Source organism: Ranitomeya imitator, chromosome 1, assembly GCF_032444005.1.
Source record: "Ranitomeya imitator isolate aRanImi1 chromosome 1, aRanImi1.pri, whole genome shotgun sequence".
Lineage (NCBI taxonomy): Eukaryota > Metazoa > Chordata > Amphibia > Anura > Dendrobatidae > Ranitomeya > Ranitomeya imitator.
The window spans coordinates 851,454,216-851,469,884 of NC_091282.1; the positions used below are offsets into that span (position 1 = coordinate 851,454,216).

General features: G+C 45.6%; 1 protein-coding gene across 2 annotated transcripts in view; it reads left to right on the plus strand.

Annotated features, from left to right (window-relative positions):
• LOC138651364 (excitatory amino acid transporter 1-like) overlaps positions 1-15,669 on the plus strand; it is a 273,291-nt gene that overhangs the window by 232,901 nt on the left and 24,721 nt on the right. The gene's annotated exons all lie outside the window — the stretch shown is intronic.

Consider the following 15,669-nt stretch of genomic DNA (forward strand, 5'->3'; position numbering starts at 1 on the left):
TAACCGTCTGCGGTGAGTAGGTCTATGACCTTTCTGCATTCTTTTCCCGGCTGATACCATTCATGTGGCTCCCCACTCTCTTTGTTTCTATATCTTTTAAATAAAACAGAGGGACTCACTTAAGATCAGGATCCTCTTCTTGGAGAAAAAAACTAGGAGGTGCTCGGCGTGCAACGCTAGACTGACAGTCATACAAAAAGCAGTTGTGCGCAGATTGTATTGCAAAAATACTTAAGGATGAACAGTTGTCTCTATTAGCAGACATGTGGGCCATGATTAGGGAAGAAGTCCAAAGCACTGTTGCTAGTCTTCTACCATCACAACCAGCTCAGAGTACTTCCCGTCACAAGAGAGCCAGATGGGAGATGGAAGAGTCTGCAGAGGAGGCATACGCATATTCTTATTATTCAGATTAGAACGTTGGGGGAGGATCAGAAAGTATCCCTCAGATGCCCTCAGAGGAAAGGTAGTATTTTTTTTCTCATCTGAAAATATGGACCATCTTTTAAGGGCTGTACGGGCTACCATGAAAATAAAGGAGGCTCAGGTTCCACACACGATACAGGACGAGATATTTAGAGGGCTGAGAACACAGCAAAATAGTGCTCCCGGTCAACAATCATATAAGAGCAATGATTCTGGAGGAATGGGAAGATACAGAAAAATGACTAGTCATTCCCATGGATTTTAAAGCCCATCTTTCCTTTGATCCAGAGGAGGTCCAGATTTGGGAAAAAATCCCAAAGGTTGACATTTCCATCACCAAAGTGGCAAAAAATATCTCAATACCTTTTGAGGATTCTTCCTGCCTTCTGGATGCTTTAGACAGAAATGCAGAAGGATTACCAAAAAGAAGTTGGGAATCTTCAGCAGCCATCATTAAAGTTAACATAGCCGCCAACACGGTAGCGAGGTCCTTGTGTATCTGGAACAACGCACTAACAACAACCCAATTAAAATCCAACACTCCCAGAGATGTTGTGTTAGATTCCCTACCCTATGTTAAAAATGGCGACACAATTTATGGCAGATGCCTCAGCTGAGTTTGTGAGGTTTGCATCTAGGAGTAAAGTGTTATCTAATGCTGCATAACGGGCCATCTGGTTTAAAACATGGTCGGGGATAGCCATTCTAAAAACAAGCTCTGCTCTATCCCATTCTCAGGCACAAATGTCTTTGGTCCAGTGCTAGATGACATTCTAGAGAGGGCCTCAATAACCAGAAAGGATTCCCAGAAGAAAAATCAAGAAAGTACCACTCCTTTAGTAGACCCCATCAGTCCCACAAGCAGGATTACTGGTGGAATTGGAAGAATGGAAGGTTGGGGAGACTCTGACGCAAGAGAAGTGGGAGGGAGACTGCAGTTTTTCCTGAAAGGTTGGCGGCCCATTACAGACAACCAGTGGATCCTGAGAACCATAGGGGAAGGATACCGAAAATAACTTTTCCCATATCCCCCTCAACAGTATCGTATCACCTGACCCCAGTCTCTATCCCCTTAAAAAAGACTCCGGGGGGATGTCAGGGACCTCCTAAGATCAGGGGCAGACAGCCAGGTACCCCTTTCGGAGAGAGGTCAGGGTCACTATTCCTGCCTTTTTTTCCATAAAAAAGTCTTCAGGCAAATACCGTACCATACAGTCAGATCAAGCATCCCATTAATAGGTAAGGATTCCACCATGTGCACACTAGTTTTAAAAGACTCATACTACCAGGTGCCCATCCATCCCAAACACCATCAATTTCTAAGGTTTGCGCGGGAACATCAGGAATCAATCCACCATTTCCAGTTCAGGTGTCCACCATTCGGCCTTTCCACAGCACCATATATCTTTACGAAGATAGTGATAAAGGTGGCAGCCTTTCTGAGGAGGAAGGGAATTATTGTAATTCCATATCTGGACAATATCTTTTTAGTGGCAGACTCAATCATCCTCTGCAATCTACAGCTTGCCAAGACTATTGACACACTAGAAGATCTAGGATCAACTGGCAAAAAAAATTTATGACCAGATACTCAAAAGGTGTTCTTTAGAGTCCTCCACGACGCACATCACAGAATGTCTGTAACATCCCTGAGCAACATTCTCTCTGTCTGTGTTCAACTTCTGAGTTGCCAGGTCCTGTCCTGTTTCTGTCACCCTGGGGGCTGTATACCCAGGCCGGAATCCTGTATCTTGAACTAGTACCTGTATTTCACCTTGTAGAACTAAGTCCCATTTCTGAGCCTGTTTATATTCTAGTCAGGAGCCTTCCCTACCCTGCTGTCTATCCTTGTTCCTACTCTTTAAACTTGCAGTGTCTGTACCAAAACCTATCTCTATTCTGCTGTCTCTGCACAATGTTTGTGACCTTGGTGTACACTTGTTACTTCCTTGTAAGTACTTGTGTGAATCTGGTCCTGTCTGCTTCTGTTCGGTACCTGTGGCTCTGCTTCTGTTCTGCACCTGCGGCTCTGCTCTAATCTGCACCTGCGGCTCTTCTTGTCCTCTTCACCTGCAATTCTCCTTCTGCTCTGCCCCTGTGGCTCTGCTTTTGCTCTACATCTGCGGCTCTGCTACTGCTCCACATCTGCGGCTCTGCTCCTGTTCCGCATCTAAAGCTCTACTCCTCCGCATCTGTGGCTCTGCTCCTTCTCCGCATCTAAAGCTCTATTCCTTCTCCGCATCGGTGGCTCTGCTCTTTCTCCGCATCTGTAGCTCTGCTCCTTCTCCGCATCTGTGGCTCTGCTCTTGTCCCACATCGGTGACTCTGCTCTTGTCCCACATCTGCGGCTCTGCTCTTTCCCTTCATCTGCGGCTCTGCCCTTGTCCTGCCTCTGCGGCTCTGCCCTTGTCCCGCATCTGCAGCTCCTTGTTTGTTGAGTCTGAACTGGATCCTACCTGTTCCCATATTCGTGTCATACCCGCCTTTGTTCCAGTCCTTTGTGACACAGCTCCTAGTCTGCAATGGTTCCTACCAGTCCCTGTGTCATTCATACCTGCCAGTGTCCCACTTCTTCCCCTAACTGTTCCTATTCCTCCAGTCTGAACTGTGCAAACCTGCCTGCCAGAGGGTCAATTGTGCCCGCCTGCCTACCTGAGGGTCAGCAGTGCCCGCCTGCCTGCCAGAGGCATATCTCCTGTGCCTGTCAGTACTTGCCTGCACCTGTCATTGCAGTGTCCTGTCCCCTTGGGGGTCAGCTGTCAGCTGCTACTGCCAGACGCCGCTTTGGAGTGGTACTTGGCAGCTACCTGCCGCACAAGCCTAACCTCACCACTAGAAGCTCCAGTGAACACCAAGGTAGCTGCTTAGTCATGCCTCTCCATGGTAAGTCTGGTTTGTGGCACAATGAGTCCACAATCCTCGCTCGCGTCAATCAGTCTGGGCGTGAGTGTTACAATGTCTTACCTACCCCTCATAAAGAAGGAGAAATCAAGAACAGAATTTGGGAATTCCAGAAAGAGAAGATGGTCTCCATCCGGTACGCTTTGAGAATTCTGGGCTTGATGACGTCCTGTATCACAAGTGTACAGTGGAGTCAGACCCACTCATGACAGCAACAGAAAACAATCCTGTCAGTCTGGAACAGATTTCCGTCCAGTCTAGAAAGAAAAATGAAGGTTTCGGCAAGCCTGAAAGATTCCCAGTCATGTTAGACATTCCAGAAGAGACTTCCGGAATAAGTACGATGGATGCTATCACTCTTCATCTGCATTACCACCAACGCAAGCCAGATAGGCTGGGGAGCAAAAGTGGAAGGTCAGTACCTTCAGGGTACATGTTCCCCCGGAGATCGAAGGAGATCGTCCAATTATACAGATTTAAAGGCAGTATGGGAGACACTGCAACAATGTCAAGATATTGTTAGAAATTGTCATGTGAAGGTTTTTTCTGACAACTCCCCCTTACGAAGCTGTGCCTGACACAGTGATATGCGTGGGGCTAGGGTTTGGTTCCCATCCTCCCTCATGCTCCCCATGACTGCCTGACCTCCCGCTTCCCTGTGGTATAGACATTGTCACTTGAGCCCTTAATACCTTTCTATTCGGGTGTGTATATTACTGCACTTACTTGGGGCCAGTGGATTGCACGTATGTGCTATTGCCTCGATTTTGAGGCTATTCTTAATGCATAGTGCAATTCTAGCATATACTATGCCTCACCATGCTGGATTGAGCATTTAAGCTATTCATCCTGACTACTTTATATCCAGTTTTGTACATACTGCTTGTCCTATGTATTAGGAGATTTGGGGCCTCATTTATCCATCTTTGGGTATGCAGGTATCTTTGGGAGTTTATCTATTCATTGTTGTTCACTGTTTACTTGCTAAGGCTGGTTTCACATTTGCGTTTTTTGCCGCTGCGTTTTAGCGCAAAAAAGCATGCGTTTTGTTTTCTATACTTAACATAAAAAACGCATGCGTTTTTTTGCATGCGTTTTGCCGACGCATGCGTCGTTTCTATGCTTGCGTTTTGTTGTGGAAATGCAACCTGTAGTCATTTCTAGCTGCGTCTTTTTGCCGCAAAAAAAGCATGCGTTTTTTTGCGGCAAAAAAAAAACGCATTGCTGTCTATGTAAACGCATGCGTTTTTTAGCACGTGTTTGCATGCGTTTCAATAGAAAAACACAAGAATACACACTGATAAGCCACCCCCCAACCCTAACCTTAAACCTAGGGATCCTAACCCTAGGGTTAGGGTTAGGATCCCTAGTAACCCTAGGGATACTAACCCTAACCCTTAACCCTAGGGATCCTAACCCTAACACTAGGGTTAGGGTTAGGATCCCTAGGGTTAGGGTTAGGATCCCTAGGGTTAAGGTTAGGATCCCTAGGGTTAGGGTTAGGATCCCTAGGGTTAGGGATAGGATCCCTAGGGTTAGGATCCCTAGGGTTAGGGTTAGTGTTAGGGTTAGGATCCCTAGGGTTAGGGTTAGAGTTAGGATCCCTATGGTTACTAGGGATCCTAACCCTAGCTATTTCTGTTTATAGTGGGTTTTCTAGTTGATTTTGATGATTGGCATCTGTCACACACTTCTCATCATGCGTTTCAAAAACGCAAACGCAGGAAAAAACGCATGTAAACGCGTCAAAATGCCGCATTTTTTACCACATGCCAAAACGCATGCGTCTAAAAAACGCAGCGTTTTAACACGTTTACATGCGTTTTTTGCACCACATGCATTTGCGTTAAAAACGCTGCATTTTTTAACGCAAATGTGAAACTAGCCTAAAATCTATGTAGATAGACACAGAGTGTTCTCATACAATTGTATGATATTCCTATGCATATTCTCCATCTATAGTTGCGCTGTTTACATGTTTTTTAAGGGGTTTGAGCAATGGAACCCCTATGGTTTTACTTGTTTTTTAAATGTTTGTAACCTGTGTGACAATAAAAAGTTATGTTATTACTAAATGAAGTTTAGTGTGTATGTACATCCTTCAGTAGTGCTTTCCTCTTCTTTTTTTCTACTTTTCATAAGGTTTTTTCTGACAGTCACAACGATTTCCTTTGTACATCGCCATGAGGTCTACAGGCCTTAGCAGAGCAAATATTCTTTCCATCTCAGCAGTTCACGTGAAAGCCTCTGAAAACAAAGTGGCAGATTTTCTCAGTAGGAGAAATCTCTGGTCCTCCGAATGGAAGCTAAATCTAGAAGTGTTTCACCAGTACGGTGTTCATTTTAGGACATGGTCACAAATCAAAGTCAAACATCAGAAATACTCTGTCTGATACCTCATTCTGATACTTGATTCTGATACCTGACTTTCACATATCAAAGTCACAAATCAAAGTCAAACATCAGAAATACTCTGTCTGATACCTGATTCTGATACTTGACTCTGATACTTGACTCTGATACTTGACTCTGATACTTGACTCTGATACTTGACTCTGATACTTGACTCTGATACTTGACTCTGATACTTGACTCTGATACTTGACTCTGATACTTGACTCTGATACTTGACTCTGATACCTTAGTCTGATACCTGAGTCTGATACTTGACTCTGATACATGAAATTAGTAAAATTAGCTAAAATTAGTACCTGGGATCACTTGAGCTTGTGGTGCAATGGTAAGGCCGACGGCTGTAGTTTCTAGACGCAGGATCCGTTTTTTTTCCGCCGATCCATTTTTTTCCGCCGGATCCGTTTTATTTTTCTGCCGGATCCGTTTTTGTCCGCCGGATCCGTTTTTGTCTGACGGCTCCGTTTTTTTCTGCCTGATCCGTTTTTTTACGCCGGATCCGGATTTTTTTCTGTTGGATCCATTTTTTTTTACACCGGATCCGTTTTTTTTTCTGCCGGATCCGTTTTTTTTTTCTGCTGGATCCAGGTTTTTTTTTACGCCGGATCCGTTTTTCTTCTGCCTGATCCGTTTTTTTTTCGCCGGATCCGTTTTTGTCTGCTGGCTCCGTTTTTTTACGCCAGATCCGGTTTTTTTTTCTGCCGAATCCATTTTTTTTTTACACCGGATCCGTTTTCTTTTTCGCCGGATCTGTTTTTTTAACCGGATCCGTTCTTTTTTACGCCGGATCCGTTTTTTTAACCGGATCTGTTTTTTTTACGCCAGATCCGTTTTTCTTCTGCCTGATCCGTTTTTTTTTTTTTGCCGGATCCGTTTTTTCCCGCCAGATCCGTTTTTCTTCTGCCGGATCTGTTTTTTTTTTTTTTTTACCGGATCCAATTTTTTCTGCCGGATCCGTTTTTTTTCGCCGGATCCGTTTTTTTCTGCTGGATCCGTTTTTTTTATGCCAGATTCATTTTTTTACGCCGGATCCGTTTTTTTTCACCGGATCCATTTTTTCCCGCCAGATCCATTTTTCTTCTGTGTAAAAAAACGGATCCGGCGTAAAAAAACGGATCCGGCAGAAAAAAACAGATATGGCGAAAAAAAACGGATCCGGCAGAAAAAACGGATACGGTGAAAAAAAAATAAATCCGGCAGAAAAAAACGGATATGGCGTAAAAAAAACGGATCCGGCGTAAAAAAAACGGATCCGGCGTAAAAAAAAACGGATCCGGCAGAAAAAAAAAATGGATCCGGCAGAAGAAAAACAGAGACGGCGTAAAAAAAATGGATCCGGCAGAAAAAAAACGGATTCAGCATACACAAACGGATCTGGCAGACAAAAACAGATCTGTCGGAAAAAAACGGATCCGGCAAAAAAAAGACGGATCCTGAGGGAAAAAAATGGATCCTGCAGAAAAAAAACGGATCCGGCGAAAAAAAAAACGGATCCGGCCGACAAAACGGATCCGGCAGAAAAATTAAACCGATCCGGCGGAAAAAAAACGGATCCTGCGTCTAGAGACTACAGCCGTCGGCCTTACCATTGCACCACAAGCTCATGTGATCCCAGGTACTAATTTTAGCTAATTTTACTAATTTCAAGTATCAGAGTCGGGTATCAGAGTCGGGTATCAGACAGAGTATTTCTGATGTTTGACTTTGATTTGTGACCATGTCCTAAAATGAACACCGTACACCAGCTAACCATCTAGAAGTGTTTCACCAGCTAACCCGGAGATGCGGGGTTCCACATATACAGGTGCTTCTCACAAAAGTAGAATATCATCAAAAAGTTAATTTATTTCAGTTCTTCAATACAAAAAGTGAAACTCATATATTATATAGAGTTATTACAAACAGAGTGATCACAGAGTGTTTTTCTCTTAATGCTGATGATTATGCCTTACAGCCAGTGGCGTAGGAAGGGGGGTGCGGGGGGGGCGGTCCGCCCCGGGCGGCACAATGCTGGGGGCGGCCGGCGCTGCAGGAGAAGAAGATAAAAAAAAAAAAAAAAAAGACGCCCCTTTAAATCTTCGGGCGGCGCCGTCCGCTGCCACGACCAGGGCCAGCTCCTCCCGCCCCCGCCCCCGCCCCCCGCTCTATACTCACCTCTCCTGGTTCCTGCGGCGCCGGCAGCTGCAGCGTCCTCTGACTCTGCGACGTCTCAGAGCAGAGGGCGCGATGACGTCACTACTGTGCGCGCCGCTCTGCCTCTCTGTCCTGAGCGTCGCAGAGCCGGAGAGACGCTGACTGCACCGGACCTGCGCTGGGAACGGGAGAGGTGAGGATTTTACTTTTTTTTTTTTTTTCTTTATGTCTGACTGTCTGGGGCTGGGGCAATGCTGGACACACTGGGGCAATACTGGAGACCATGGGGCAGATTGCTGGACACACTGGGGCAATACAGGAGACCATGGGGCAGATTGCTGGACACACTGGGGCAATACAGGAGACTATGGGGCAGATTGCTGGTCACACTGGGGCAATACTGGAGACCATGGGGCAGAATGCTGGACACACTGGGGCAATACTGGAGACTATGGGGCAGATTGCTGGACACACTGGGGCAATACAGGAGACCATGGGGCAGATTGCTGGACACACTGGGGCAATACAGGAGACTATGGGGCAGATTGCTGGTCACACTGGGGCAATACTGGAGACCATGGGGCAGAATGCTGGACACACTGGGGCAATACTGGAGACTATGGGGCAGATTGCTGGACACACTGGGGCAATACAGGAGACCATGGGGCAGATTGCTGGACACACTGGGGCAATACAGGAGACCATGGGGCAGATTGCTGGACACACTGGGGCAATACAGGAGACTATGGGGCAGATTGCTGGTCACACTGGGGCAATACTGGAGACCATGGGGCAGAATGCTGGACACACTGGGGCAATACTGGAGACCATGGGGCAGAATGCTGGACACACTGGGGCAATACTGGAGACCATGGGGCAGAATGCTGGACACACTGGGGCAATACTGGAGACCATGGGGCAGAATGCTGGACATACTGGGGCAATACTGGAGACCATGGGGCAGATTGCTGGACACACCGGGGCAATACTGGAGACCATGGGGCAGAATGCTGGACACACTGGGGCAATACAGGAGACCATGGGGCAGATTGCTGGACACACTGGGGCAATACTGGAGACCCTGGGGCAGATTGCTGGACACACTGGGGCAATACTGGAGACCCTGGGGCAGATTTCTGGACATACTGGGGCAATACTGGAGACCATGGGGCAGATTGCTGGACACACCGGGGCAATACTGGAGACCATGGGGCAGAATGCTGGACACACTGGGGCAATACAGGAGACCATGGGGCAGATTGCTGGACACACTGGGGCAATACTGGAGACCCTGGGGCAGATTGCTGGACACACTGGGGCAATACTGGAGACCCTGGGGCAGATTTCTGGACACATTGAGGCAATGCTGGAGACCCTGGGGCAGACATCTGGACACACTGGGGCAATGCTGGACACTGGGGCAGATTGCTGGACACACTGGGGGTAATATACTGGACACACTGGGGCAATGCTGGACACTGGGGGTAATATGCTGGACACACTGGGGCAGACTGCTGGACACACTGGGGAAAGGCTGGACACACTGAGGGCAGATTGCTGGACACACTGGGGGTAATATGCTGGACATACTGGGGCAGATTGCTGGACACACTGGGGGTAATATGCTGGACACACTGGGGCAGATTGCTGGACAACATGGGGGTAATATGCTGGACACACTGGGGCAGATTGCTGGACAACATGGGGGAAATATGCTGGACACACTGGGGGCAGGACTTGAGGCATGGGCAGAATGTAGATACGGGGCATGATTGGAGACACGGGGCAGGATTGGATCATGGGGCAGGACGGATACGATGGAGGCTGGTGGGGCAGGATGTGGAGATCATATGGGGTAGAATGGATACTCATGAGGGCAGGATACGACAACATATGGCTGGAGCCAGGAATGAGATAAACGGGGCCAGGGTGGGGAATATTATTACCATAGGGGATAATTAAGGGATATTATTACTGCAGTGATGTATTTATTTTATTTTTTGAGTATACTGTTTTAAATGGGGGGGCGGTCCTGTTACTGTGCAGAGTGACACTATATCACCTTTTTTTCTTCATGTGGTGTAATGTAGAAGTTGTGAAAAATTAAGTAATGTGTTCTGCAAGCGGAGCTCGAGATAACTGTGTTATTTCCTGCAGAAACGAGTCCTGGCTGGAAGGAATGATGGCGGTCTGTGCTGGATGAAAGATGAAGGACTTCACCTAGAGACGTCACTGGTGAGTCAGTGTTACCTATACACTGACACTATACACTGTATACTATATAGAGGTCCTGTGTATAATGTCACCAGTGATCTCTGTATTACCTCTACACAGACACTGCATACTAAGTACAGATCTCCTGTGAATACTGGCACTTATGGTGATAGTATTGTGGTTTTTTTTTTATTACTGATCAGTATTGTAGTATTCAGTCACTATGTGGTGGTAATATGTGGTCTGGAAATGGTGCGGTGGTATTTGTCCCTTGTATGTAGTATTATTCGGTCACTATGTGGCCTGGTCATGGTGTGGTGGTATTAAGTCACAGGTGTGGCATGTGGGGGTGACACCATTAGGCCCAGTTTAAGTTCTACAAAACAGGAAAACCGTTTTTGGTAACCTTTGTGTGTATTGAGCTGGGGGGGGGGGCGCCAAACTCGGGATCAGCCCTGGGCGGCAAAAGCTCTAGCTACGCCTCTGCTTACAGCCAATGAAAACCCAAAAGTCATTATCTCAGAAAATTAAAATAATTAACAAAAATACCTGCAAAGGCTTCCTAAGAGTTTAAAAAGGTCCCTTAGTCTGTTTCAGTAGCCTCCATAAACATGGGGAAGACTGCTGACTTGATAGATGTCCAGAAGGCAGTCATTGGCACCTTTCCACACTGCCAAATGTACCTATATCTGGCCAGCAAACTCGCCTGACCTTAACCCCGTAGAGAATCTATGGGGTATTGTCAAGAGGAAGATGAGACACCAGACCCAACAATGTAGATGAGCTGAAGGCAGCTATCAAAGCAGGTCACCTCCATGTCATGCCGAATTGATGCGAAAGGAGCCCCGACCAAGTATTGAGTGCATTTACTGAACATTTCAGTAGGCCAACATTTTGGATTTTAAAATCATTTTTCAAGCTTGTATTATAAAGTATTCTAATTTACTGAGATAGTGACTTTGGGGTTTTGATTGGCTGTAAGCCATAATCAACATTAACAGAAATAAACACTTGAAATAGAGGACTCTGTTTGTAATGACTTTATATAATGTATGAGTTTCACTTTTTGTATTTAAGAACTGAAATTAATTAACTTTTTGATGACATTATAATTTTGTGAGAAGCACCTGTAGCTCGCAACACGAAGGAATTCCGAAATTAGCAAGATTTTTCTCCATAGACCCAAGAGACAATCCAGAAGGGGTAGATGCCTTGTCTCTTAGTTGGGAAGCAGATCTTTTGTATGCATTTCCCCCATTTCGTCTTATACCAAGGGTACAGAGGAAGATCCAGGAGGAACAAGCAATGGAAATATTGATTGCCCCCTTCTGTCCCAAAGGAGTTGGCTCCCGATGTTATGCCACATGGCCCTGGAAGATCCAGTTCCCCTTCCAGACAGATATGACCTGCTTTCTCTGGTCCCCTCCTACATTAAGATACACACTTTCTATGCCTGGCTGCCTGGATCCTGAGAGGCAGATCCTAAGCTCCCAAGGACTATAAGACAGGGTAGTAACTACTATGCAGGCAAGCAGATTCCCGGTAACTTTGGCTATCTATTCCAAGGTATGGAAGAAATTCTGCTCATATGCAGGGGAATTCATTACAGAATGACCGTGTCCAGATATTCCTAAGATACTAGATTTCCTCCAAAAAGGATTTGAAAAAGGATTAAAGCGTAGCACAAAGGTACAAATCTCAGCTCTTAGCGACTTCATAGACTTCTCTCTAGAAGAAAACCCGTGGGTTACGAGATATATTAGCGCTCTTACCAGGTTGAGACCCACAATCAGGAAACTATTCCACCATAGGACTTAAATCTAGTGCTAGGTGCCTTATGCAAACCTTCCACTGAATCTCAGGAAGAGGGTAGCATCAACTTTCCCTCCATGAAAACACCATTCTTCGTGGCAGTCACCTGTGCAAAATGGTTAGGGGGGATCCAGACGTCAGAAAGGGATCCTTATCTGCAAATCCTAGTCTAGATTTAGACTCGACCCTTCTTTCCTGCCAAAAGTAGAATCAAAGGCAAACTTGATCCAGGAGATCATCCTGCCATGTTTTTGTCAGCTTCCAAGGAATGAGAAAGAAAGATTATTCCACACTCTGGACATAAGAAAATCAATGTGATTCATTACGTGAAAGCTACAAATTCCTGGAGACAGGACTCAAACCTGTTTGTACAGCATTCAAGAAGGAATAAATGCAAACCTATCCAAATGAATTACTTCAACCATTTCTCTGGTATATTAATCAGAAAAGAAAGAATCCCCACTTAACATTAATATGCAAATTGCCTCTTCAGATAAAAAGAGGACTAAACTCTATAGCGCCACCTGTTGGTAGTATCGAGCATTGCACGGCGAATAAGCCTCCTTACCTTGACAAGCCAGAGCTCGTATGTCACTCTCCATAAGGAGAAACCTTACCCCTTAGACCCCACTTAACATTAAGGAACACTCCACAAGAGCAATTTCATTGTCCTGGGCTGAGTGAGTGTGAGCTTCCATAGATAAGATTTTCAGGGCCATAATTTGGTCTAGCATAACATCTTGCATGCACTACAAGCTAGACGTAATATCAGGTCAACAGCTAGCCTACGGACAGAAAGTCCTTTAGGCAGTAGTCCCACCATGAGATTATTATTATTATTATACATTTTTATAGCGCCATTTATTCCATGGCGCTTTACATGTGAATACGGGGCAAATATAGACAAATACATTAAACATGAGCAGATAACAAGGCACACGAGTACATAAGGAGGGAGGACCCTGCCCGCGAGGGCTCACAGTCTGCAGGGGGTGGGTGAGGATACACTAGGAGAGGGAAGAGCTGGCTGTGCGGCTGTTCAGTAGGTTGAGGATCACTGCAGGCTGTAGGCTTGTCGGAAGAGATGAGTCTTCAGGTTCTTTTTGAAGGTTTCTATGGTAGGCGCAAGTCTGATGTGTTGGGGTAGAGAGATGTCATTTATTTGGTATTTCTCCTGTTGTGCTGTCTTGAGGGACGTCCAGGGAAAGTAGGAGTTAGTCCTACCGGTAATTGCATTTCCAGGAGTCCATCATGACAGCACCATTACATTCCCTCTCCCGAATTCTGAATGCTTATGTGAAGTGAACATTTGTGTGCAAGAATTCAATAAAATAGAGTTGCATCCATCCTGGTGTGGTGATTGGTAAAATCACTGAGGGTGAGGTGGAGGTTTTTTTTTAACCTCTCGTGTGTTTCCTGTCCCTAGAGGATGAGTAGGACTACCTCCTGTCGTGCCGTCATGATGGACTCCAGGAAATACTATTACTGGACTAATTTTGTTTTAAGGACCACATCACATTTGAAGTTACTTTGAGGGCAAATACCCACAAATGACACCATTCTAAAAACTGTACCACTCAAGGTGCTCAAAACCACATTCAAAAAGTTTAACTCTTCAGGTGCTTCACAGAAATTTTACTTTAAACTAAAATTTCTTTATTACAACTATAACAGGAGAAAATGGACCCCAAAATTTGTTGTGCAATTTCTCCTGAGTATGATGATACCCCATATGTGGAGGAAAATTACTGTTTGGGCTCATGGCAGGGCTCAAAAGGGAAGGAGCACTGTTTTAATTTTTGGCTGAGATCATTTGCATATGCCATGTCGTGTTTTGAGTGCCTAAACAGTGCAAAACTCCCACAAGTGTCCCCATTCTGGAAACTAGACACCTCAAGGAATCTATCTAGACTAATGATGAGCGAGCAAAAGGTGTTACCTGAGCATGCTTGAGTCGCCATGGCTGTGTGACAGCCGCAATACATGCAGGGATTGCCTATTTGTTAGGCAATCCCTTCATGTGTTGTGGCTGTTGAACAGCCAAGACACATGCAGCCGCTGTGACTCGAGTGTTTTTTTTAGCAAGCCAGAAATGCTCAATTAGGACACAAGCATGCTTGGATAACACCTTATCCGAGCATGCTCACTCATCAGTAATCTAGATGTGTGGTGAGCTGTTGTGGATTCTGTTTTTGGGCTCCCTCTGGTGGTTACAGATGGTACTGGGTGACTTGTGTTCTCTGCGGTCTCTGGTGTCCACCTGTTCTATCAGGATATGGGAGTTTCCTATTTAACCTGGCTTTCTTGTCATTTCCTCGCCGGCTATCAATGTAATCAGTGTGTCTTGTTACCTCTGCTTCCCGCTTCTGTATTCTTCAGGACAAGCTAAGTTTTTGATTTTCCTGTTCCACGTTTTGCTTAATTTTTGTCTTAGTCCAGCTTGCAGATATGTGATTCCTTTTTGCTGGTTGCTCTAGTGGGCTGATATTACTCCTCATGTTCCATGAGTTGGAACATGAGTTCAAGTAATTTCAGGATGGTTTTTTGTAGGGTTTTTCGCTGACCGCGCAGTTCACTTTTGTATCCTCTGCTATCTAGCTTTAGCGGGCCTCATTTTGCTGAATCTGTTTTCATAACTACGTATGTGCTTTCCTCTCATTTCACCATCATTACATGTGGGGGGCTGCTATTTCTGTGGGGTGTTTCTCTGGAGGCAAGAGAGGTCTGTGTTTCTTCTAATAGGGAAAGTTAGTTCTTCGGCTGGCGCGAGACGTCTAGAATCATCGTAGGCACGTTCCCCGGCTACAGCTAGTTGTGTGTTGAGGTTCAGGATCGCGGTCAGCTCAGTTTCCATCACCCTAGAGCTTGTTTTGTTTTTTGTGCTTGTCCTTTTGTGATCCCCTGCCATTGGGATCATGACAGTATAGCCGGCCAAAAAGTGGTAATCGTATTGGCTGAAGTAGGAGGAAAAGTAGTCTGAGGAAGTTTTTTTTTTTTTTTTTTCCCCTCAGAGTTTGCTGCATAGCCTTAATTGCAGCCTGGCTGCGTCTTACCTCCTCTTAATCCTTGAATGGCTCTGACCTCTGCTGTTTATCATGGACGTCCAGAGTTTGGCTTCCAGCCTGAATAATCTTGCTGCTAAGGTTCAAAATATACAAGATTTTGTTGTACATGCTCCTATGTCTGAACCTAGAATTCCTATCCCAGAGTTTTTTTCTGGAGATAGATCTAGTTTTCTGAATTTTAGGAACAATTGCAAGTTGTTTCTTTCTTTGAAATCTCGCTCTTCTGGAGACCCTGCTCAGCAAGTCAAGATTGTTATATCTTTCCTGCGGGGTGACCCTCAGAATTGGGCATTTGCATTGGCACCAGGGGATCCTGCGTTGCTCAATGTGGATGCGTTTTTTCTGGCATTGGGTTTGCTCTATGAGGAACCTAACCTAGAGATTCAGGCTGAAAAAGCTTTATTGGCTCTCTCTCAGGGGCAAGATGAAGCAGAAATATATTGTCAGAAATTTCGGAAATGGTCAGTGCTTACTCAGTGGAATGAGTGCGCCCTGGCTGCAAGATTCAGAGATGGCCTTTCTGAGGCCATTAAAGATGTCATGGTGGGGTTCCCTGCGCCTACAGATCTGAATGAGTCTATGACTATGGCTATTCAGATTGATCGGCGTTTACGGGAGCGCAAACCTGTGCACCATTTGGCGGTGTCTTCTGAACAGGCACCTGAGACAATGCAATGTGATAGAATTCAGTCCAGAAGTGAACGGC